We start from the raw sequence: 26,092 nt of genomic DNA on the forward strand, positions 1-26,092 counted from the left end.
TCGGAAACCAAGACAATCCAGTTCAGGAGTAGAAAAGTTTAAATGTGTTTTGAAATGTAGAGCAAGCTCATTTGTGGACAGCAGTGTCCGTGGGATAGTGTTGTTGTTTATGCACTGTATGACGCTCAGTTTGAGAATGCCTGCTTTGAGGATGGTACATTTACTTAAGGCATGCATGATCTGTACTTGATGCAGCTTCTATTGCACCACTGTTACCATGGTAAAAAGTATTCTTACCTCCCAGCCACTTTATTCCTTTGTGCAAAATACCTGGTGAAGATGTGTTGCTTGAGTTAGCACTTAGTACATGAAACAGCATAGAGCCCTGAGTGAGGATTAGTGCTCTCGGGCACAACCGTTGCTCCTTTCTTCTGTCCCTCATGTGTACTCCGATCCTCCGTTGTGTGCAAATGGTGAGCTCTGTGGTTGGAGCAGTTTGCTCTTGACTATTTGTACTGTCGACAGTTTAGAAATCTTTTTGATTTCGATAACTTTTTGGTTATTGCATCTTTAAAAGTTTTAAGCCTGCTAAATCAGATTTTAGTAACACCTGCTGCTACGGTTTAGTTATATTTTTTTTATTCCGATATGCACTCTTTTTAGAATGTTAGGGTATTTTTACGAGGTTCTCCTCTACGTTTCTTAAGCACTAGAAATCTCCAGCCAATTTCCCTGCTGGTCATTAATTTTGGTGAAGCCTAAAAAATTGAATTGAGAGTGGGGTTCCTAACCAAATTAATTACAGATGTCGTAGGTCCTTTGAAACAAACTTGCCACAAAATCTTGAAGTCCTCTAAAAGACCAAACTTAATTCAGGTGCCTTTTGCCTGAGGTGTCCTCTTAGTTTCAGAGTACATGTGTTTAGTTATACGACAAGCAAGTAGTCAGTGTTGGTATTTTGACTTGCTGTCTGCTGGTGTAGCAGAACATTTTTCTGTGCACTTTATCTGCATGCCAAGCTATGTCTTCTAGAAGATGCTGTATTTGCAGTGTAACTTCACTCTACTGTGTCGGCACAGCACCATTTTCTAAAAGATCCTGTTTGGGGAGACGCATCTTCCTGCAGATGAATCCTAGGCTTGATATTGTGCTGGGCAGTGCGTCTTCCCTGCCTCAAACATGTTGGTCATTTCAGTTTGGTTCATGACCGACAAACTCCTTTTCAGACACGTTTTTGTTATAAACATTAATGAAAAAGATGGATTTTCTTATCATGCACTGTAATAGGTATTTAAAAAAATGTTTGACAATCTGTAATTAAAAAACAGTTTCTACTGAAAAGAAGCAATTGCAATGCAGTAGGTCCCACATTTGGAGAGTTTAAGCTATTAGCATTGTGAATGACCATGCCTTTTATTTGTTTTAAAAACCAAAACACAAATAAAAGGCATTGCCATTTACAATGCCAATAACTCAAACTCACGTAAATGCGAGACCTATTGTATTGCAAATGCTTGTTATTGAATGCGTCAACGGTTGTCTAACTAATAGGCAGCATGGCCATCCCGGTGTTATTGTATGCAGACGATACAGTCCTTATAGCCTGCACTCCTAACGAACTACACAGATTAATTTGATTCTTTTGTTGAATTTAAGGCTAAGTTGAGTTTGTATACTAATTACAGCAAATCTCATATCATGGCTTCTGGTCCTGAGAAGTGTAGGGTAGCCTCTTTAGCATGTGGGAGTAAGTGATTAGTTAGTATATATATTTCCCATACTTGGGTGTTACATTTGACATTTTGGGTACTTGAGGTTGACATATCTCTGTTAGTACTTTAAAGCAATCAAAGGTGGCAGGAGCTCTTCTGAGTCTTAGCTGGCTGGTCAGTTGTACTGCCTTGACCCCCTTCCCCCTTTTGTCTAGTTACAAGTCTCAGTGGTGCCGATTGCTATTTAAGGTGCAGGAGTTTGGGCCTCCACTAAATGTATATATTCATGTGATTGTAGAATCAACCGCCCCCCAGCTCGCATTTTGGCACGGCGAGCTTGGTTTGTGTTATCTGGGAGGCAGATTAAATTGTCCACCATTTTATTATGGCTATCTATTTGGGTTAATCCTGAGGGAAGTCTGAATAGAGACGCTGTCAGACTGTTTTTTCTGCAAGATAGGGCACGGCTACCCCTTGATCACTAGCATGGACTCATCTTTAACAAGCATTGGCATAGCCAATAGGTCTCACCTTTGGGACCTTATAAGTGTTTAGCTTGATGTTGTTGCACCATGGATATTGTGCTGGATAACTAAACACTTATAAGGTCCCAATGGCGAGACCTTTTGGCTATGCCAATGCTTGTTTCAGATGGCATAGGTGCATGGCACAGCCTGGCACAACACATAGGATTCTGAAAGTTGTTTGTGCTACTAGGGACCATAAGCTAAACTTGAATCGATACATATCAGAATGTCTTCCATTTCTCTGCTCACCTTCAACAAAACATTTGCACTGTTTCTGGAACAAAAAGCATGTTTTAGATTTGATAAAAATGGGTCCCTTTTTGACAAAATATTAGGTAGCTTAAAAAGATTACTTAAAATAGAATTTGAGTATTGCCTGGACCTCAAACGCAGTCACTTCTAAGTGTATACTTTGTCTTCAAGTACGGATTTGGATCAAGAAAGTAAGAATTTTGGCAGCACTCAACTTGTAGAAATACTAGGGTTATTGGCAGTGCACTTCCAAAAATGTTATTTCCTTATGATAGGTGATTAGCCCGCAGTATTTATAGCACTGTCCAGGGACGGTGTGTGAAAGGGAGGGGTCAGTGGGCTGCTCTGTGAGAGCAGAAAATGATGGAAGGGCTTATTCCATCATGAGGCCGACCGCTGTAGGAGCACATTATATTTTACAGCCACTCAAAGAGAAGGGAGAAAGAGATCAACAAAAAGAAAATGGGAAGAAAGACCTGGAGAGAAGACAGAACAACTGGAAAGAGAGAATGAGACAGAAGAGGGCAAAACTGAAAACAGCGATAGAGAGAACTACATAGAAGAGGAAACAGTAGTGCAAGATTGAGGAAGAAGCACAAGAAAACTGCATGGACAATAGAAAGATGTAAAAGAGAGGCGGCAACCAACTTTGTAAAAGGAACGAGAGGACCAGATGAAAGAGGGAAAGAGTGAAGTCTGGAAAGAGTGACATAGAAGCGGGGTAGGCCAAAGACGAAAAACATCGGCTAGAAGAGAGAATAACTTGAGTAAGATAGACAGGAAACAGCAATAAAGAGGTGGAGCAAGGAGTACATTGTAGAGGAAGACAGAATATCACAAAGAAGGGGGAAGACTAGATGCAGTACTTTGTAAAGAAAAAACAAAAAACTAAAGTGCAGGAGTGCAAAGCTTTTCTTAAGAGCGCCAGTGCAGTCAGTACAAATCTTTCCTGGTTATTTCAAATTCAGTCAATTTTCGTTTACCCCCAACACTTCCTGTGTCTTTATTTCATATCTGCAAGTTGTTTTTCATCCGAATGTTCTCCCTTTATCACCGTTTTCCTATTTTTCTTTTCCTCCTTAATCCATTTCTACGTTCGTCTTTCACTTGGTCCGTGACAAAGTATCCAAAAATAAGTCCATATGTTCACCACCTGCACAAATTAAGCACTGAATACATACTCCAATGGGCAGTGCTTTAAATGGGCCGCTGCTGTCAGGTACTGAGCACCTGCTCTTATTTATCTTGAGAGGGAGAGTACTGGCAGAAATGCGATACTTTTAACTGGAGAGCATCAGCACTTCTCCGAAGCAAGAAGGTTCTCTGGTACAGGGTACCTGCACTGCACTCCTTGAAGCACTTCCTCGAAGCTCTAGTAACGAGCAAGAGAAACGACATGAAAGAAACGAGAATGATGGGAGAGACGCAAAAGAAAGTAATGCAAAACAGGAGGTTAAAACGGCTTAGAAAAGGGAAAGAAAAAATCAGAAAAAAGAGTGGAAAGGAAAGAACTGGAAAGAGGGAGAGAAAGAACCACATAAAAGAAGAGAAACGGCCCACAACAAGAGGTCAGGGAGTGGTGAATCAAAGAGCCACCTACTAATTGAAAGCAAGAAGCGAAAGAGACCATATGAGAGCAGGGAAGAAGAAAAAAATTAAAGACTTAAAAGGAGAATGACAGGGAAAAAGAAGAGAGAGAAAGAAAGAGTGGGAAAGTGTGACCAATTTGAAGAAGTGAGAGCAAAAGACAAGAGAGTGATCTAGACCAGAAAAGGAGACTAGTTAAGAAGACCTGAAGGGAGAAAGCAGGAAGAAAAGAGTAAGAGGAAGTAGAGTAGGGAATGAGGCGGATCTGGGAGGGAGGAGGGGAGAAAGGTGGGAAGTGGAGGAATGAGTTGAAGAAAGGGCTGGATACGAGAGGGAGTCGGACGGGGCGCGAGGCCTGCGGCGAGAAGGCAGCTATTCGCCGAAGCAGGCTCGCGCCCCGAGCCCCCGGATCTAATCTGCCCCGCGCGCTCTAATCTGCCTCCTCCCAGTTGATAAAACACAACTAAAAATGTTTCCCTATCAGAAGTACTTGTTTCCTTCTGTACCGTGAGCGACGCTCCTGTGTCTGTCTGAGCACCAAGACATAAACCGTGATCTGTAATTTAACGGGTCAGTGACTCAGGGGGGCTCGCGGGGGAATTGTGTGTGTGTGCCGGATGAAGGTTTGACTGCTAATTAAAGGGTATAATGAAGTAGGAATGAAATAAATTATGTAGCACTGGAAACAGCTGCTTGCGGGGGGCGGAGCCTCGGAGCAGAAGGAACGAATGAGAGCGCGAGGAAAAGGAGGCGAGGTGAGGGAGGGGGGAGAGGGCATCCAGGAGTGGGAGGGTAGGAAGGGGCCGGTGGAAGGGGACAGGGTGATTAAAGAAAATCAAGAAATGGGGGCAGGAAAGAAAGAGGGAGAGATATGGAAAGAGAAAGTGCCAAGTGGTGCAGGAAGGAAACCAAAGAGGGGCAGTGAAGACAAGGTGATGGATGAATAGTGGGGAGGAAGGAATGAATTCGAGAAAGAACGAGAGGAGCGAATGAGATGAGGAACCCAGAGAAAAGAGGCCGATGGGTGACAGAGAAAGGGTGGCATGATAGGACAAGGGAAGCCTTCGCCTCCTCCTGACAGGAGACTGCTTTGGAGGTCAGAAAAAACAAACAGAACAAACCGCCGCCGCTGCCCGGAGCAGCTGTTTTGAAGCACACTCGTGCTTGCATCAGTACTGTCCTGGGAGCGCGCACGCGCGTGAGAGAGAGAGGGGGAGCAGGAGGTGAGCCCGGGAGTGGTGCGCCCGCAGTCTGCTATTTTTGGAAGCACATAATCGTGCTTGTGGGGCGCCCCTGCGCGCTCCCGCAAGGTGGATGCCGCCACAAGCACGAGTATGTGCTTCGAAAAAGAGCAGAACGATGGCTGAAGGTCCTCCTATAGGCGAGACCTAAAAATTGTTTTACTCCTTTTCTGTGAATAAACAACCTAATCTTCTGACTGCATTGATAAGATTTGGAACCCACTAAGTCCATTGTATCGGATTCCCTTCCCACCTGTTCAGGAATTCCCCTTGGGATTATTTTCCACCAGCGCAGCAAAGTTTTACTGTGTTTTTTGGGACACCCCCTGGCCCTGTATACTATTACATCTGCTTGCATATATTAGTCCATCTCCTTGAGCTGTTTGGCAGAATGGGGTGTTCTAACTGAACTCCATTGGCGAGCTGTATTTCTTTTTGCCAGTAGAAGTCCAGTCCATACCTACATCTGAATTTATCTGGGGTCTCCATATTCACCCATTATACCCAGGAGTAGAAATTTGGGCTTGAATTTAGTATCTGTTCCAGTGTGCTAGTGATGCGTGGCCAATATGATTTTACCACTTGGTAATCCTAAACCACACGCAGGAGTGTACCCATGGCTTTCTTGCATCTGATATACTCTGGCTAGGAACTCCTGTTCATCCTTCACACTCCTCTATAGAATTGACCCTATGAAGTCATTTAAACTGCACCAAGTTCAGCCCTGTTCATATTACTAGAGTTTGGATGGCCATCTTAACTTCTTTCCAGTCCTCTTAGTCTAGGTGACCCATATTATGCTTACATCGGTCTCCGAGTCCCTGTAATGAACCAGTGGTATTTATGACTATGAATTCGAAAGATCGTGACAGGCCCTTTTTTCCCTATTGGCTGGCTCTATGGACATTTTGGACTACCGGCTGTTTATTTAAGACTAAAAAGTCATGCTTATCTTCTGCGTCTCTAGGATGTGATGCAATTGCAAGTAACTTTAAGAACTGGTAATTGTGGAGGGGGAAATATTGCTTCATTTCCTTCAAAGATTTCATTTGATTTCCATCCCACACAACCTTAAGCCTTGAGACACCAGTCTGGTCCCACTATTTCATGCCTTTTAGTCTCGCCTGGTGAGAGCAATGTTCCCTGCCTTAACTGAGTTTCGCGTGTAGGGCTACCATGACACTTTTCCCACTCCATTTTCCTTTGCCACCAATTTGACTGTAACAATGGTAACCTCAGAAAGCCAGCAGGGGATGTTGGCTCCATTGAGTAAGCCAAACTCCTGGTGTCCTTCAAAGCGCTTGATATCAAGCCGATGTGGTCTTTTTTCCATGCCTCCAAAAAGCCAGTGGTTGATGGGCAGCAGTTAAACAGCCCCGTAATAAAGCTGAATAGTGGCTTCCCCAGCCGGCCATCATATAGTAATTGCTCATATTTTACCAAAGGGTACTGTGGGTTGCCTACTTGTCCATAATTAAGAGTGAATCTGGGTCTGCAGTCCCTCACAAAACCTTAATGGGATCACCTATGGATAATTCTGAAGTGTGCAGAGTATCCTTGGAAGCACAGTCATTTTAAATAGTGTCACTCTACCAGTTATGGGAAGTAGACATGTATTCCAACCATGCATGTCACTGTGGATTCATTCTGTAAGAAGGGTTACATTGAGGTCCCAACATCTTAATGGGTCTATGGAGATGTGTATGACAGCATAATTAAGTGCTCAAACTGAGCGTTCATCTTAGACTGCTAGTTGTATGCTGGACTCTCACCTTGTATCGGCACTAGTGTAGATTTCCACCAGTGAACACTGAGCCCTGATGTGTCTCCATACAAATCTAAAATGGCCTTCACGCCTGGTCTAGTTACCACAGGTTTGTGGAGGAAGAGTAGCATATTGTCTACTTTTTGTGAAATTGAGTCCTTGTTGCCCTCTCCTATCGTGAGCCTCATACTTGAGCATCGTTCCTAATCCACTCAGCTAAGGGCTTAATCCCAAGAGCGAAGGTGTGATATGGTGCATTCTGTTTAGTGCTGGTCTCAATGGAGAATGGATCGACAAAGTGCCCTTAATTCGTGCTTGGGCTCAAGGAGAAGATAACTGGGCTTAATGTATTAGAGAAAATGTTAGCCCAGGACTTTGGTGACGAAAATTCCAACTCTTTGAATCAAATGACTTTTCCATCAAAGCCAGTACTGTGGGCCTCGGGATCTCCTGTGCTTGGTGCAGATGCAGGTGTCTCAGGATTTGCAGTGTGCTGTACCCCGGCACAAATCCACATTGGTCCTTGTGAACCAAAGTCTTCACCACATTGAGCAACCTTCTGTTCAGTAACTTGGTCAGATTTTTGTCTTCAGTGTTGGTAATTGGTATTTGATAATGATCATTGCTTGGTGGGGTTTCTTATATTTAACAATATAAAGATGCATGCTTTGCTGAGATCACTCGGCAGGCAACCTGTGTGGCCTTCCTCTTCAAAACGGTAACAGATGCAGAGCCGGTAGGGAGGTGTATCTGACGTAGAATTCGGAGGGGAAACATTTGTGACCCAGGGCCTTGTCTGAGAACATCTGATTGTCTCCTTTTTTTTTAAAACATATTTTATTTCCTATAATTCACTTCTTTGCCATTCTTTTACACTACTTGTACAATACATCCCATTAAATCCCGTTATACCCCATATTTGTTGTATAATACTTACTCCTAATTACATGTTTTATTCAGGCTATTTTCAGCTGGTTCATATATTCAGGCATACCCCCCGCCCCTCAACTTCCCCCTCCTCCCTCTCCCCCTCACTGCAGGTGCTCGAATTAATGTATTTTAGCTAAGCTGTCACATCTACTGTTGTTTGTTGTGTAGTTATGCATCTTTTGGATACTCCACCCCAGATCTGTACCAATCTATGTTTCCTGGTGTCCTAAGGGATTGCCTCCGAGTTGTTCTTCTAATTCACCTTCTTGGTCGTGTCTCAAGGGGCTCCCCTGTCTTGAGGGCAATGTTGGGATGGTATCTCCAGATCCCTGGTCATTTCATTTCATCTCTTCCACCAGTGCCTCCCACGCCTTAGCTCTTTCAATTTTACCCAGGCCCTGTCTCGCTTTCCTGAGCAAGACTCTGCCCTTGCAGCCCACCCATTTCTCTAGTTCCAGCTTCCATATATTTATGCTAGGGCTGTTCGGTGCCTTCCACCTACTAGTGATTTTGTGCTTGGTTTGAATGAAGGCCAAGTCCTGAAATTTGTCAGTGACCTTTGTCTGCAGCATATTCTCCCATTCCTTATCCTCAAGGGGCCTTCCGAGCGCGTCAAGTGGCCTAGCCGAGTCCCTACCTATCGCCCTATACAGGCATGTTGCTGCCCTTATGGTGCTCCCAGCTATTCCTATGTACTCGCATGAGGCATGTCGTGTTGGCTCAAGAGTGCCTGTTCTCCAGTGCCATCACATTGCTCCCGTAATTGCCCTTTGTAGAAGAAACTGACCCTGTGGGATACCCAGTCCGTGCTGAGTTCTTCAAAAGGAATCCATTCCCCATCCAGGTCCCTCACTTTCGTGGCCCCTGCCTGCTCCCATTCTTCCAGGCCCCTCCATTGTCCCCTCATTGTCTCCAATGTGGTAGTACCAATAGCATTATCAGCGGCAATTCCGGTGAGTATGGGTGTCTAGTCCGATTCCTCTGGATGCACCTATTCCAGCATCGGTGTATCACCTAATGTTCATTGGTGTGTATGTGCTGTGACTTCACAGTTCTCAGTAGGGTGCGGAGTAATTAATCTTTCTCGGGGTGAAAGGGGGTACCCTCCCATCCGGTGTCATTATCCCTGCTATCCATTGCGTAAATCTCTGTAGTTGCCCTGCCAGGTAGTATGCCTCAAACCTCGGGACTGCCATTCCTCCCTCTGCTGATGGTCGTTTTAGCGTTGTTAGGGTCACCCTCCTTCTTCCAGTCCCCAGTATGAAGGCCGAAAGGCATGAGTCTTGCTCTCGCAACAATGTCCTGGGTATCCACACAGGCAATGTTTTTTTTTTTTTTAAATACAGTAATCTGGGGAGGGTCACCATTTTTAACAAGGAAATCCTATCCGATACCGAAATAGGGAGTTTCCCCCAGAAAGCCATGTTGTCCTTTAAGGACCTCAATGCTCCCCCTGTGTTTCCTCCCTGTATATCCAGGAGCGAGTGGAAGATCTTCACCCCCAGATATCTAAAACAAAGGGGCTCCCTCTGCAAGTCTCCCAACTCATCAGGCAGCTGACGGTCTACCTCGCAGCTCCTCCACTGGGTCTTTCAAGAACAATAGGCCGTGATCGGCCTATAACTATGTGGTGTACTTGCCCTCCCAGACGTAGGCCCCTTTATCTGCCACCGGTCTGTAATATGCAGGCCAGTGGGTCCACAGCTAGGGCAAACAACAAGGGGGAGAGGGGGCACCCCTGATGCGTTCCCGTCTCCACCTGATTTTTTATTTTTTATTTAACATGTTTTTACTGGCAATCTGTTCCTTTATACACACCAGACATTTATCTTTATTACATTACACTTGTTACATACTTGTTGACTCTATCTGTATCAACTGAATGTGAGCTGTAACATAGTAAGGATAGTTTAAACCTGACGTGGGAGCTGTGCTTGTTTGCGCTATTGCAGATGTTGTAGTATAACTTCCTGTATTTGGGGTTGCGCTCCCTTCATGCATATTCAGGTTTGATTCTATAACTGATGAATTTGGAGTCTAACTTGAGTGACTGTTGTGGCGGTGGGAGTATGTGCAGGCAGGGGTCTTCGGCTTGACGGCTGATATGAGGTAGGCGTTTTGTGTTTAGGTGTGTTGGGGGGTTGTGACAGCTTCTACTGGTCTATCCTGAGACCCTGGAATTTGTGTCGATTGTGACGTGATATTTCTGGTGTATGACTGATCGGTCCCTCTATGCTTTTCTCCAGGCCTATTCTGGGGCGTTTGAGCTATCTGGGTCTGGGATGCAGCGGGTGGTTTGTCGTGTGTGGTTTGCTGTTTGAATTGGTGTAGAAGTTGTGTCCATTCCATGGATATGTGATGTTTGCATGTCCCGTTCACTTCTTCATCCCTTATCGATGCCTCCTCTGCTGCATCCCACTTTTTCACTGCTCCCACCCATGCCTCCACAGCGGGCCCGCTGGGTCTCACCAGTGCATGGCTCTTAGTAAGTATATAGAAAGGGACATGAAGCGTGTCTGTACCTTATCTGTTTATCGTCTCCTGAACACTCCCAGTGCACATGCCTCCCATGTGCTCACATCTGCAATTCCCGTTGTTTCTCTGACTGCCTCATGTACAAAGCCCCAGTATGGTCGTAGTGTGGGGCAACTCCAAAACATGTGCCTAAAGTCCGCCTCGAGGGCCTGGCATCGGGGGCACAGGAACTGCGTGTCTGGGAAATATCGCTGGAGACGCTTTGGTGTTCGATATGCCCTAAGTACGATGTAAAATTGTATATTTTTGAAGCGTGTATTTCTGGACACTTATTTGAGGTATTCTATTGCTTTCTCCCACTCCTTATCGTGCAGTGGTCGACCTATTTCTTCTTTCCATGTCTGCCTTAGTGGGTCTAATGGTTTGATTGAGTTCCCAGACTGCTTTGTAGAGCCTTGTGACTAAGCGTCTACCCGCGCCCATGTGTAGTATAGTGTGTATTACTGGGTGTGTCTCTGGTTTCTCCTCGGCCGGATCCCAGAATGGGCGGCTGCTGGCGATAATTTGCCTATGTAGTAGGAATTGCCCTGGGGGAGGTCATACTCTTCCACTAGTTGATTGTATGGACGTAGTTGTCTGTCCTCAAATAGGGATTCAATCTTGGTCACCGAGTGATCTGTCCATACTCGTAGGGTCCGGGCTGTGTAATATCTCTCATTCCTGGGGAGACCTATTAATGGGAGCAGTGGAGAATACAGGGGTCTCTCCTTGAACATTCGATGTATCCTAAGCATACATGTACGGGCTATTGACACATGTAGGGGTTAAGTTCGCATGGGTCTGGTGCCAGGTAGCAGCAGGCGTCGGATTGCTAGTAGGGGTATATGTCCTGCCTCAGTGGATGTTTCTCCTATTTAGCGCTCTGACTTCCAATACGAGAGCCATTGTAGCTGTACAGCCAGGAAAAACGCCTCAAACGATGGGGCTCCTAGTCCCCCTTGATTAGGCGGTAGGTGCAATTTGAATAGGGCTACCCTGTGTCGGCCTGTGTCCCAAATTAGGGATGTGAGTAATGAGTCTAACTCCCGAATAAAGGGAGGAGGAGGAATGACCGGGAGGTTAGCAAAATGATATAATAGTCGTGGTACTATGATCATTTTGGCCAAGGCCAGTCGCCCGATCGGGGCCAGGGGCAGCGTCTTCCAAAAACTGACCGCCGTCTGTATCCCTGCCCATGCCCTACGATGATTTCCCTTGTATATGTCGCTGGGAGAGTGGTATAGTCGTACTCCTAAGTATCTAGGGGCATTGTCACTCCAGGTGAATCTCTGGTCTCCTATTGTGATGTCTAGGGGGGCTAGGTATGGGCTTAGTGGGTAAATCGTGAATTTGTCCCAATTTATTTTGAGGCCCGAAGCCTCAGCAAATTCAGTTAGTGTTGCCCAGATTGGAGTTAAGTCAGTGGTGATGTCGCGTACATACAGTAGTAAGTCGTCTGCTTATAGGGATACGCTGTGGATCGTGCCCGCTATCGGGATACCCCATGCTTCCCCCTCCCGTCGTAGATGTATCGCTAATGGCGCCACTGCCAGAACAAACCGTAGTGGGGAGAGGAGGCACTCCTGTCTTGTGCCCCTCTCTACCCCAAATAGGGCTGAGGTGTATTTGCCCAGTCATACCCTCGAGGTGAGATTTGTGTATAGTAGTCGCGTGTACGCCAATAGGGTGGGGCCTAGTCCGGCCTGTCGAAGGACTGCGAACGTATACAACCATGTGAGGGTGTCGAAGGCCTTTTCTAAGTCTAGGATCATGCACATTGCTCTTGGGTACTGGGCACTCGCTCTGTCTTCCACGTGGAACAGCCTGCGTATATTCTGGGACGTATTCCGTCCTGGAACGGAACCGCATTGATCCGGGTGGATCAATGGCGGGAGGATTTGGGTGTATTGATCTGCCAGAATCTTCCCCATGATTTTACAGTCCGCGGTTAGCAGCGTAATGGGCCTGTATGAGGTCAGGAGGTTCGGGTCCCGACTCGGTTTTGGGAATGTCACCAGGATGGAATCTCTGAGAGACCCCGGGAGTTCGACACGTTCTAGTGCGTCTTCGTAGATTTCTACTATGCGGGGGTACCGGCAGGGCAGGGAAGGTACTATAATATTCTAGCAGGAAGCCATGGGGCTTTATTACGCGCGAAGGCTTGGTTGCCTGGTTGATATCTGTGGACACAATCTTGGTGTCTAGGGAGGCCCTGTCTGATGCTGTGATGTGTGGCATAATTAACAGGCTCAGAAACAGTTCTCTTGCTCTCTGGTTGCTCTGTCGGGTTTTTGTAGATCTCCGAGTAGTAGTTGTGGAAAAATTGCAATATTTCTGCCTGCGAGTGGTGCGGATTCCCTGCCGGGTCTATTATCTCTGTGATGAGCTTTATCTCTGTATGTTGCCGAGCTAACCAGGCTAGGAGTGTCCCGGCCCTGTCGCCCTCCCTGTGTGCCCTTGCCGCGTGCACCTTAAAGTTAAATCTTCGCAGATCTTGTAGTGTCGCAGCATAGACGTCTGCTTATTTGGTTAGGGTCGTCAATGCTTTTCTGCCCCTAGTAGCGCCTGTTCGAGAGTTTTCCTAACTCCTATTTGCTGTATACATTTTCCCCTGGCGACTACCTTAAATGCGTCCCACTTTAGAAGTCTGGACGCTGTTGTACTTGTGTTTGTTGTGATGTATTCCCGCATGCTATTCTCCTGTTCATGTTGGAACACCTGATCTGTAAGGCACTCTCACGGCAGTTTCCATGTGGGCACGGGGGGCTGGTGGGGGTCTCCATCTAAGGGTTAGTAATTGTGTGTCAGGGCCTGAAAGGACCCGGCCCAGGTAGACAGTGTTGAATTTTGGGGAGCAGTGCCGCGGTGCAGAGGAACCTGTCCAGTCTTACCCACAAATTGTGGGGGATAGAGTGATACGAGTACAGCCTGGTGTCTGGATGCTGGACCCCCGCCATGCATCCGCGAGTGCCCATTGGGCAACCCATGTCTGGTAGCACTCTGTCTGTTTGTGTGCTGGTGAATGTACAGGCGGGGGTGGGACCTGTCTAGGCGAAGGTCCAGCACGCAATTGTAGTCTCCTCCCAGGAGTCACCTAATTGATATGTATTGGGCTAGAACCCCGTGAGCCGTTCCCAGAATTTGTATTGTTCTACATTGGGAGCATAGATACGGCCTATAAGTATCAGTTGGCCCTCTAGGAGTTCCTCCAGGAGTGTGTATTGGCCGTTTTTTCCACCGTTCGCTTAATTTCCAGAAAGAGGGTCCCCTGTCTGAGCCAGATCAGGGTACCTCTCGCGAAGGCAGAGTATGTCGTGGTACATAGTTCCTCACCATTTTCTGCACAGGCATTGTGCCTCTAATGCTGTTAAGTGTGTTTCTTGCAATATTGCTGTCTGCGCTTGTTGTCTCTTAATGTATGAGTATATAGCACATATCTTGCTCACTGTGTGCTTGCCCCTAACATCTATTGTAAGGACGTTAATGTCAGGGTCTTGTTAGCCATGTTATGGGGTCTGTGGGGCAGGGTGTGCCACCCTCTTGTGGTGTGTGTGTGCGCGCGCGCACCTGATGCCCCCTATTTTCATGCCAGTCGCCATTGTGTGATGGAACTGCCCGCCTGCAGGGGTGCTTGGTATTGAGAGGGTGAGTTGATTGGGGAAGGTGGTGTAAGTCGTGGCTACTCGCTTCCGTTAGTAGTGGTCTGCGTGGCCCATTGTAGCGTGTTAGTATGGGTGTGATGCCGGTGGAGCCCTCTCGTGACACCGTGTTATACCTGTTGGATGGCTGCGTGCCAGCCGCGCCCAGCGCAGTCTTCCCAGCCAGTACCCGATACCATATCAATGTCTGTCTGCTGGGCGTGTGAATCACGCTGGGTATACTGAGGACCCTTATATAACTAACAAGTTGCTTAAACAAATGTGTCCGCTGTCTGTGGGGTTACCACTGGTGGGGTTATTGAGCCTTCTCTGGAGGTGTTCATGTCACTTATGTCCTTTCTTCCGACGTGAAGAGTTGGGGACCTCTCTTCCCATCCGAACTTCCCGCTGTTGGGCCCAGCTCCGCTGCCCCGCCATCCGACGCTCCGCTATTATTCGTTCCATGTCTCGGGAGTTTATTGCTGTTATCCCTGAACGTGTTCCTGGCTGCTTCAGGGTGATTTTCTTTTGTTGTCGTCGTTTGCCTCTGGATTCACGGTTCCCTTGCATTGTTTCTCAGGCCCCTATACCTTGTAGTCGTTCTGTCCGGTCATATGCTTCTATCGGGCCTGTAAAGAATCCTGTGTGACCTTCGTGTATGATTTTAAGGCGTGCTGGGAACAGAAGGGCATATTGAAGATTTCTTTGTCGCATCATGCGTTTTACCTCTAGGAATGATGCACGTTGTCTCTGTACTGCCTGGGAGTAGTCCGGGAACAGCATGACTTGTTTGTCTTCCACCCGGAGGGGCCCCTGTTGCCTGGCTGTCCCTGTAGTGTAGGAGTTTCAGTAGTAACGGCCTGGACGGGGATCCTGGGGGTGGTCTGCGTGCTGGGACACGGTGCGCCCTCTCCACCGAGAAGAAGGGGGTCAGTTCCGTTGTCTGGGTGAATGTTTTGAACCAGGCCTCTACGTACCCTATGGGGTCAAGTCCTTCTGTTCCCTCCAGTAAGTTTAGGACCCTTATGCTGCTTCATTGTGAGCGCCCTCCAAATAGTCTGTTTTCTCTTCCAGTGTCTTCATTCGTGATTGGAGGTCGCTCAGGGTTTACTGTTGTGACTTCATTTGGGGTTCTATTGTTTGGATAGTTTTCTCTCCTTGCTTTACCTTGTCCGCTAACTTGCAGCGATCGTCCCTAAGGAGATTGAGGTTGGTGGCCAGCGCCCCGAATCTGTCTTCCATGGTGACCCTGGAATGTTCGATAGCCGCCAACATCTTGTCTGACATTTTCACCGTGTGTGTTGTCTCCCCCTCTGTGCGGGTATCCTTAGCCTTTAGGGAGGACTGCCTCGTGTGGGCCAGTATTTGCGAGGCTCCGGTATTGCGCAGACGTCCCATTCTTGGGGCTGACGTTGGAATGCTTGTGATCTATTGGCCTGTTATGATTACGTCTGGGAAGTGGGCTGCTCCTTCGATTATTTGTTCCCCTATGTCGCCTTCCGCATTCACTACGATGGTCGCTGATGCTGTTTGCTCGTTCCTAGCGATGCTTTCGGCGCCCTCTTCTCAGTGCGAGTTGTTCACGCCGCCTTAGAGGCCTATATTGTGCTGTCCCTCACTGCGTTGCTTGAGGTAATGCATTTGAGCCCAAAATGGTGGCACGTCGTGTGTACTCTCGATTTGCGGCCCTTTTAAGCCTTCCACCTGCGGATTTTGCAGATCTCCAGGCTCTTCTGTCCCCCTTCAGTACACTGAGGGCGCTTTCTGTACTTTCCTTCCGCTGGTGTCACTCCTCACCATGTGCGCTCCCTTGCTGGCCGCCGGTCTCCCGTGTTTCGCGCCTCGAGGCCTGGAGTCGTGTGATTGAGTCCTTGATTATAGCAAGTAGGGGCAGGGGGGGACAGTCTGCTCAATCCGCCCTTGCCTTCTTGGCAGTCGATTGGGGGCTACTCACTGCGGGAGAGCTGCTGCTTGTGGGGCCGCTCATGTGTTTATTGGTTGCGTGGCCCTCCCTAGTGTTGTCGGTCTCTTGCGGCCTTTCCGCTGGGCTGCTCTCTGACTGGGCCGCGCCCGCTAACATGCCCCCGCTACTGGCTCTGGCGTAGCTCTCACCTCTACTTATGGCGGTGCTGGTCTGGGGTACCGGGGGGTTCTTTGTCGCTGCAGTGTGCTCCGGTTATGCGCGATCAGCATCGCGCTTGCTGCTACAGGTCCTCACCTTCGCGGGACCCTCTTTCACTCTCCAGGCGCGGCCATGTTGTTCGTCAGGAGGGCTCTTCTCATCCCTCGATTCCGAACTCTCGGCGTCCGCTGTAGGTGCCCTCACCTCTGGCACCGTCCTCAGTGGTCTGTCAGGGCTCCAATAATTAGCGATTTATCTGGCCGCTGCTTGGAGCCTCAAGCAGACTCGTCCGCCATCATGGCTTTCTTGGCCACGCCCCCCTCCACATGAGACTGTTCTGAGTTCGTGCGGCCCGTACACACCCTGGCCAACGTGCTTGAATACAGCACCCTCACCCAGCGTATAAATCCCTGGCTGACTCCCATCTTTGCTATGAAGGCATAGAGAAGACGCCACTCCAGGCTGTCAATGGTCTTCTCTTTATCTATAGTAAAGATCGCTCCCTCCTGTTCTTCACTTCTGCCCAGCTCTCTCTAGGATAGAGAGAAGCCGTCTTATATTTAGAGTTGTGTTCCTACCCGGTATAAACCCTGCCTGGTCTGGATGGACCAAGGCGGTCATGTGTGGAAGGAGTCTCGTCGCTAGTAGTTTGCTTAATATTTAGAAGTTGAGGTTAAGCATCGACAAAGGCCTGTAGACTGGGCAGTCAAGAGGGGACTTATCAGGTTTAAGTAGTGGAATCACTGCTTCTTGGGTAGTCTTCGGCTGAATTCCCTCCTCACTGGCCGCTGCACATAACTCTACCAGCCTGGGAGCCAGCTCCTCCACATAGGTAGTGTAGAACTCCACAGGGAGTCATCTGTTCCCAGGGTCTTGCCACTCGCGAATTCTTTGATTACTATTCTAATCTCTTGTTCCGAAATGTCCGCTCCCGGTTGGTCCACCTCCTCCTCTGTCAGTGTATGGAGGGCAGGGGTGTGGAATTTAATAAAATATCTACTTGTCCATGGGGCAGGTTGCTTTATAAATCTACTTGTCCTGTAACAAAATCCACTTGTCCCTTTGGTGCCATGAGGTGCGGCAACAAATTATGGCTGCAAACTGTTATGTTATGTTATGTTAATTTGGATCTTTTATAGCGCACGGCTACTCCGAAGAGTGTCCCGGCGCTTTGACAAAAACCCGAGAAGTGAGGCCAGGGCAGATGAGAGCAGACAGAAGGATTACTGGGCAAAGAGCCATGACTTCAGCTCCTTCCTGAAAGTCAATAAATTATTGGCCTTCCTCAAGGAGACAGGCAAAGAGTTCCAGCGTTGAGGCGCCAGAAGACGGAAGGAGCGACCTCCAACTCTAGCCAGTCTGATGGGAGGGACAGAGGCCATGGACAAAGATGTAGATCTCAAAGTTCTGCTAGGAACATAGAAAGCCAAGCGCTTCCTGATGTATTTGGGCCCTACCTGATGAAGTGCTTTGAAGGCAAGGGTTAATGCCTTAAAGGTGATCCTTTTAGACATAGGCAGCCAATGCAGACTTTTTAGTAGGTCAGAAGCTCTCGCTCTCCGCTGAAGACCATAAATGGCTCTTGCAGCGGAATTCTGCACAATCTGCAGACGTGAAAGGAGAAATTTAGGCAGTCCCAGATAGAGCACATTCGCATAGTCAAGGCGAGAGCCTATCCGGGCCTGCACAGTGATCTTTCTATGCTGCAAGGACAACAGCGGAAGAAACTTGCGCAACATCTTCAAGATGCCAAAACATTTTCCCGCAAGCCCAAGGATCTGAGGTCTGAAGGAAAGACCATCATCAATCTGAAAACCAAGATTTTTACCCTTAGACGAAACATCTGCCGGTGGAAACATATCGGGGGGCCACCAAGCCTTCCATCTGGGGTCAGGGGAACACCCAAAGAAGAGCAGTTCCGATTTATCGGAATTACATTTAAGACTGTGCTGTTGAAACCAGTCAAAAACAGCCCCCAAACAATCTCTGATCCGCAGGCCGTCAAAGTCTGAGCCCTTAGCACAGGTAAAGAGGAGCTGGGTGTCGCCAGCGTAGGATATGATCTGGGCACCAAACGATTCCGCCACTGCCGCCAGAGGAGCCATATAGATATTAAAAAGGGTGGGGCTTAAGATGGAACCCTGAGGCACCCCAACCTCCAATGGCGGCATCTCGGCGGAAAAAGGTGGCGCCCAGACAGTTTGCCGGCGGTCGGTCAGAAATGACTTAAACCAGTTCAACACTGTTCCCCGCAATCCGATCTCCCAGAGTCTTGAAAGGAGACCGTCATGGGAAACGGTGTCAAAGGCCGCCGACAAATCCAGCATTACCAGGATGGCCTTTCCTCCAGTGATGGCATCGGTGATTTCAAGAAGAGCGGTCTCCGTGCTCATATTCGCACGAAAACCCGATTGAGTATCGTGCACGATATTATTGCTCTCGATGAAGGTGGAAAGGGAGGCATGCACATGCTTCTCAACCACCTTTGCCAGAGCAGGGAGGAGGGAGATAGGCCTATAATTGGAGTGAATTAGTGGGTCCAGATTGGGCTTCTTAACTAGCAGCAGGATCAAGGCGTGCTTCCAGGCTTGGGGGACAACTCCAGTGCTCAGGGACATATTGAGCACCGGGTTGAGCAAGGGGTTCTAGGCAGGTGCTACTCGCCCAAGACATTTTGCAGGGCAAGGATCCTGCGGGGAGCCAGATTTCAGCTGAGTAAGGAGATCGAGAGAGGCTGAAGATGATAGAAGTGGAAATTTAGAGAGAGAAGTACCTTCCACCACCCCAGATGGAAGCAGGGCCGGCCTAGTCTCAGGTGTAGATACAAGACTCATAGGGGCAAAAGTATCTTGTATAGATTTGATTTTAGTGGTAAAAAAGATTGCGAGCTGGCCAACCCAGAATTCAGTATGGGAACGTGAGGGCAGGATCGAAGTAGGGGAGACAAACTCCTTAACGATGCGAAAGATTTCCTTACTAGTATTCTCAGCATCGTCAATCCTTCTTTCAAAATAGGCTTTTTTTCCAGCCATTATATGGCTGTGATAAAGCCTAATAGCTTCCCTATATTTAGTCTTATCCATGGGATCATAAAGGCGACGCCATGCCCTTTCGGCTTTCTTACACTCTCGTCGCATCTCACTGAGAGAGGGAGTATACCATGGGGCTGAAGCGCGCCGGCAGAATTTGCTGGGAGTTTTCCCAGGAGCTAGCTCCTCAAATCTATCTACAAGCCACCTCTGTAGCAGATCCAGATCCTTCTCTAGACTGCCGGATAGCTGACAGGGGTGGAGGGAGAGAGCAAGTGTCAGCATTTCAGAGGACACCCGGTGAAATGCCCGTGCTGTCCTTCTGGAGGCTTCCAACCATCTTATGGAAGTCACAGTGGTGGAGGGGATATGAAAATGTATTAAAAAGTGGTCGGTCAACAATACCGGGGCCGGGGGAAGCATGTTAATCAATGTGGTAGAGAAAACTTGGTCGAGGATATGACCTTTGTTGTGTGTGGGAGCAGAGATGTACGGTGACAAACCCAAAGGGGCAGTGATGTCCCACAATTTAACAACGTCTGTATCGTTGCGCATGTCCATGTGGAGATTAAAATCTCCCAACAGTATGCAGTGTTCAGATTTTAGGCATAGTACGGAAAGCGCAGCCTGCAATTCCTCGAAAAAAGACAACAGTCCCGGAGCTCTATATATTCAAAGCCCGACACAGGCTTGGTGAGGGGACAAGGACAGGGTGAAACCGAGGGACTCACATCCCGTGATATTCTCAATCGGAAAAGTCGCACAGGAAAAGCGCTTGTCAACCACCAGGGCCACCCCGCCACCTCTCTGCAACCCTGTCTGTCCTGATGATGATATAATCCGCAGGAACGGCATTGGCTAGATCAGGGCCAGAGCTCTCCCCCAGCCAGGTCTCAGTTAAAAAAAGGCAGAGCGGCGTAGACTCCGATAGCAGGTTGTAAATATCCAAAGAATGTCTGCTAAGGGACCTGGTATTAAGGAGAAAGCATGAGTGGTGAGTGGGCAGTATCGCGGGAGAAACTGCGTTTGGTCCGGTCAGACGCCAGCCACATCCGGGACAGCTCTTCTTCAATGCCCGCCTACTAGGAAAGACGCAGCGGCAGTTAGCCGCCTTGCCCCGAAAAGAGGAGCTCAGCAGAAGAGTAGAAGCGCATGGTGTCAAAAAGCAGAGAACCCCCAAGGAGCAGAAATGCCAACGTCCGCAACCGTCCGCAATCCGGGACGCTGACGGGCGCAGACGGGCTTTCCTTAGGCGCTCCTTCGGCGCGAAATAGGCGCGCCCACCACGCGCGTCCACTGCGCGGAAAACAAAACGCCTCAAATTTATAGTCGTGCAGGTGGGATGGAAGTAGAGCCGCAACGCTGGTCCCCCGACCGGCGTGCTCAAACTCCTCCCAAGATGGCCACTGTTTCTATCCCCAAATACCCAGCGGCACCTCGTATGCCAGACTGGGAAGGGATGGGAGAGAAAAGCAAGTCCCCCCCACGGCGCTGTTGCCACCCAGCACATGCGGAGAAGACCAGAAACAGAAAGAGCCAAGATAGCGTGGAGAATGCACCCGGCTTTCCGCCTCAGGCGCAGAAACAGAAAAGGAGTCAGTAGGAAAAAACAGGGTCAGGTAAGCAACAAACACAGCCTGTTCTAGTTAAAAGTACACACACACTAAGCGGTGCAAGCGCTAGCAGTCAGCGCGATGGTTCAAGGAGCAACACCAGGTGAGAGCGGTGAAACGCGCTAGCAGTCAGCGCAAGGAATAAAAGTTAAAAAATTACACAACACGCTGGCACACAGCGTGACATGCAATCGATTAAAAAAAAAAAAAATGCTCCAGGTGATTTTTAGGAGTGCCACAACACATCAAACCCCAAAAGCACCGCCTCAGGTTTCAGCGTGATAGGGTAGAACAAACAAACTAGTTATATAAGAACTCTGATATAGCCTCTCTGATTATGGCAGGGCTCATACCATAGTAGTGTTTGAATACTTGCAATCTGTTTATTTTGCCACGTTCCGCAGATCTACATACTGGGGCTGAAGGTAGTGGTAAGCAATAGTTTCAGGGCTACAATGCCCTTTTGAGTCCGTCCAAACCTACTAACTGCATGTTTTAAGGATTTTCAACAACTCTTCTCTAATTTTTCCCATACTGAGAAATGATGGAAACTTACTCCTGACAATGGCGGACGTAAAGTAAACCTTCTTCCAGAGTTGGGGAAAAAAGTGGTTGGAGGGAAAGTGAACTTGCAAACACTCAGATTTTCGCATGAGCACATCTACACATGCATATTTGCTCATGCTATTATGCAGCTCACAGATATTTTCTAGGAGTACTATTTCTTGCCCTACTTCTGTAAATTCTTAGGAATTCACAAAAGCCATATAGCTGCACTTAATACAAGGACATATACCATGGGTGCACTTTTGGGACTTTCTTTAATAATTGGGCCCCTAATTTTGTCTGGCGTTGACCATGACCTTTTGCGTTTATTAAAATTCTGTCTCTCTCTTTCTGTATCAGCTGGCTTCACTGTGAGTGACAGCATTCTGCTCTTTCACTAGGAGCGTATCCGTACACAAAGTAGTTTTGTTCAGTGACAGTAACTACTGTGGCAGTGCGTGCTTTTTGAGACCAAAAAGAATTTGTGCTTTTGCCAATGTTTGTTATAATGGTGAGGGCTCAGCAGCTTCCACTCAAATAAGGTTTTACAAAAACCATGCCAAAACAAATCACAGATTGACTAAACTAAAAACCTGACCACCAATTTCAGACCTACTGGCTTTGCCAAAGCTTGTTTATTTTTGTTTCCCATAATAATATTGAAACTGGTTACACCGATTTTCAATTATGACTATTTTTGGGAAGCATCAACCCGTTACTAAATGATGCTGCAGAAAAATGGTACCTGAAATTTTACAGTAGTTTAGCAAAACATTATTTTTCCTGCGTTCATTTTTGTATGAACATTTTATTTTAAAAGCAAAGACTCCTCAATCTTGCTTTCAAGCTTCTGCAAATATGTGCATCAGATCATTATACATCGCTTCATATTGCTAAACTTTGAAAACGTGTGTACACATTTTTATACTGGAACCACTGACAGTAGTGCAGTCAGAGTTTACAACATTTATTTAGAGCGCTCACCCTAATAATAAAGGGTTTCAATTAATGAGCCATGAATACAAGTTTGAACAGCATTTATTTATGGACAGACATATTACCTTAACTGCAGACAGTGCCCTTCCCTAATGTGGTACTGTAAACTGACAGCCAAAGGGGTTTGTGCTGTAGGGAGTTGGGCCTACTTGTCCCAAGGCCAAACACCCATGAAAACTTGTTGCCCTTGACCCCAAACAATACGTCCTGGGTGTCGGGCTATAGGAATTCCACATTCCACATCCCTGGGTCGTTTAGGAGTGCGGACGGGGGCATGGCCCTCGCCAGAAGCTCTTTCCCTACCAGTCTCTTTCTCCACATCCAGATAGGCCGTCATAGGCTTGGGGATTCTGTCTCTCCATATGGCCCGCTCATTGCTTGGCTTGTTTCTGCCTCTGTGACACACCGCTATCCTTAGGTTCGTTGTTTAGTTTGACAGGCCCATGCTTTTCTATGTCTGGGCTCTGCATCCAGTGCTCCAAGTGTGTTGTTGTGCAGCTCATCTCCTGTCAGCTGAATTGCCTGTGTTGTTTCTGGGAGCTACGCACTTTCTTCACAATCCTCTTCGCGCTGCTTGGTGGGAGGTTCTCAACCACTTTCCTAGAAGGCACTGCTCTCCGTTCCAGATGCCGCCCATAGAGGTTCCACTTCAACCATGTGCAGCTATCTTCTGGCTCCACAAATATTGCGACCTCAGGATGCTGCCTGGTCCCTTTTGCACCTGGCTCTGGTTAACCCCCCAGCTACCTAACGGATGATCCCTAGTCTTCTTGAACTATCAATTCCGCTATCTTGGTTGCTTTCCTCTGCAGTTCATGGTTTGCCAGGTGCCTCTGCTGGGTATGTAGCGTACTCTTTAGGGCCCGAGGGCTCAGCATTCTTCCTTGCCCTCAGGCAAGGCTGCCACATCTTGTGCATACAAGCACCTTTGGCTACTCTTGACGCCTGTTTGACTGCCTTGTGCCTGGGGGCATCTGGCTCAGTAAAGCCCTTGTGACTGTCAGACGCATCTGGCTCGCATACCATATCCCAATTGCCACTCTGCATCAAGGGGGAGAGCGGGTGTTGCAATGGAGCACCATACTGCAACATTCAGGCTCTGGACCCGGACCTCTTTTAGATTACAACTGCAATTTCAAGCGCCTTGGCCGCACCCCTAACTTTATCTCCTTACATGATAGTTATTGTTGTGTATTTTTCCTAAAATCCTACCTTAAAACTTAACATGTGCCCTATTCTTTAACCTAGCTTTTAACCTCCGCCTACCCTTTACATCGCCCAAACCTAGTTCCCACACATTACTCTAATTGTAACCTCAACACTCACCATACTCCTATATGATCCGTACCCTGAGCTACCACCCCTCTTGCCCTAACCATTATCCATACTCTAAACCAAATCTTGACCCTTACCTTAACATGACCCTAATTTTTACCCCGAGTTCAGTCTAACCCTAATGTTTACTTTTCTTTGAAAGTGGTCTTCAAATTGGGAAATGTCTCCACCCCACCCTTGCCCCCCCCACCCCCTCCCCGGCAATCCTAAATTGATCCTCTTTGGAGGGTGGGGATAGCGGGCACTGGCCAAGGCAGCATTGTGAATTTTTAGGATTTAGATTTATTTTATTAATTTTATGAGGAACAAGCAGAACAGAGTTACCCACCTACATCCACTGGCTGGTGGTAAATTAGCAATAGGCAGAGTAAGCATTCTCGCAAAAAGTCAGAGGCGCGGGTGGGGGTGGGGAAGGATGGTTCCCGAAATTCCTCAGACAGGTAGTTGAGACAAGGCTGCCACATCTTATCAAAGAGAGGGAGGCAATGTGCTGCTACTGCTGTCAACTTTTCAATCCCCAATATTTCTGATAATTTGTGTAGCCAATCCAGATTTATAGGTATGGTGTCTAGTGTCCCATCTAGCAAGGCTAATCTGTTTGGCTGCTCCCAGTCCTAGCGGAATTGCTTTGCCTCTACTGGACCGTAACTGGTAGGTGAGAGTGTTAGGGAGACCCAAAATGATAAAGCTAGGAAACCTGGGATTATCGTCACCAACATGGCGTTTACCGCTTCCAGACCCCTTCCCGAAAGGACTCCAGCTTGGGGTAGTGCCTGAAGAGATGAGTCAGGGTGCGATGTTGCCCACTATGATGCCAACATTTTCCATCTCCTGTGGGACCCCAAGTGGTGATACTGGTTGGGGTAAGATACCAGTAGTGGGTGAGCTTTAGTAGCATTTCTTCACTAGGGTGCAAAGAGCTGAAGTTTGTGAGCTTTGTAAGATGTCATTCCATTCCCTGTGAAAGGGCGCAGACATTCCCCTTCCCATCAGTGCTCTGTGAGGGAGTTTAGGGGGTCTGAGGTACAATCAGAAAGGCATAAAGGTCGAACAGGAGTTTCATGTTGATGGAATATGTGAGGAGCCACTTCTCAAAGGGTGCAAGCACCCTACTAGCGTGTGGTTGAATCAAGGGTTGAGTCACCCAGTGTGCAACTATCAGGTATTGCCATTGTGCAATGTCAGGGAGATTGTAAGCCGATTGCAATGTGGGAAAGTCCATGAACTCCTCAGTGTCAAACAAGTCCCCCACTGGCTTACAGTTGACTTCCTGCCAGACTATAAATGCCAGCAGTGGGTGGAAAGTCTGTCAACAGTGTCTGTGAAGATAGAAGCATGGAGAGGCCATGCGTCAGTTGTACTCTGCCCCAAACCCCAACTGTGATCCTCACTGCTGACGAGATATAGACACCGGCTGGATGGTAAACTATGGTACCTTCCAAATATGGATGGCCTCAATTGCTGGTCTATAAAGCACCTGTGTTTCTCCGTGTAGGTGCAGGACCATTCCACGATCTAGCATAATTTCACTGCCTGATAGTAGCAGGTCAGGTTTGGAATTCCCAGTCCTCCTGCCGACAGCGGGAGATTAGCACGGGCTTTGACCGTCCTTGCTCGCTTACGCTCCCGGACGAAGTCCCAAATAAGGGATTGTAGTTTGTCCAACATCCGTGCAGGAGGTTGAAGGGGTAAGGTCTGCATGACATGGAGGATTTTGGGTAGTAGTGTAATTTTGGCTGCCGCTATTCGCCCTAGCCGAGAGAGGCTGTGTGATTTCCATTTGGTGAGGTCGGACAACGTGACCGCTAAGAGGCTCTCATAGTGTGAGCAGCTGTGGCCACAAGGGTTGAGTGGCCCTGAATACCCAGATATGGAATCCCCCTTTCCCCCCACTGGAAAGGAAATTGAGTACTAAGCCGGCTTGCTCCAGATCGAAGAGGGTCAAGCCGAGGATCGAGGATTTCTGCAGGTTAGTCATGAACCCGGAGGCTCCACTGAATGCAGCCAGATCCAATGTTACGGCTGCCGAAGTGGTTTCTAGGTCAGTGAGGGTTAAGAGGACATTGTCCGCGTTGAACATAATCTTCTGTTCCGTCTCACCGATATGGATGCCCGCTATATGAGGGTTGCCCCGAATTCGCACTGCAAAAGGTTCCATGTTTTTTTTTTTTTTTTTTTGACATGTTTTTATTAGGGTTTTGCATATATTACATCATATGAAACATTCACAGATATGAGCCTGAATCGCTGTATTGTAACATTCTGGGCCATTGGGAAAGACATAGTGTGTGGAAGCTGTAGTCCATGAGCCATCGGGTCTTCCCTGATGGTTCGAGAGACCTGTC

At 47.8% G+C, this 26,092-nt stretch overlaps 1 protein-coding gene across 3 annotated transcripts in view; it reads left to right on the forward strand.

Annotated features, from left to right (window-relative positions):
• KDM2A (lysine demethylase 2A) overlaps positions 1 to 26,092 on the forward strand; it is a 770,935-nt gene that overhangs the window by 150,251 nt on the left and 594,592 nt on the right. The window lies entirely within an intron of this gene.

This window comes from Triturus cristatus, chromosome 4_1 (assembly GCF_964204655.1).
Source record: "Triturus cristatus chromosome 4_1, aTriCri1.1, whole genome shotgun sequence".
Lineage (NCBI taxonomy): Eukaryota > Metazoa > Chordata > Amphibia > Caudata > Salamandridae > Triturus > Triturus cristatus.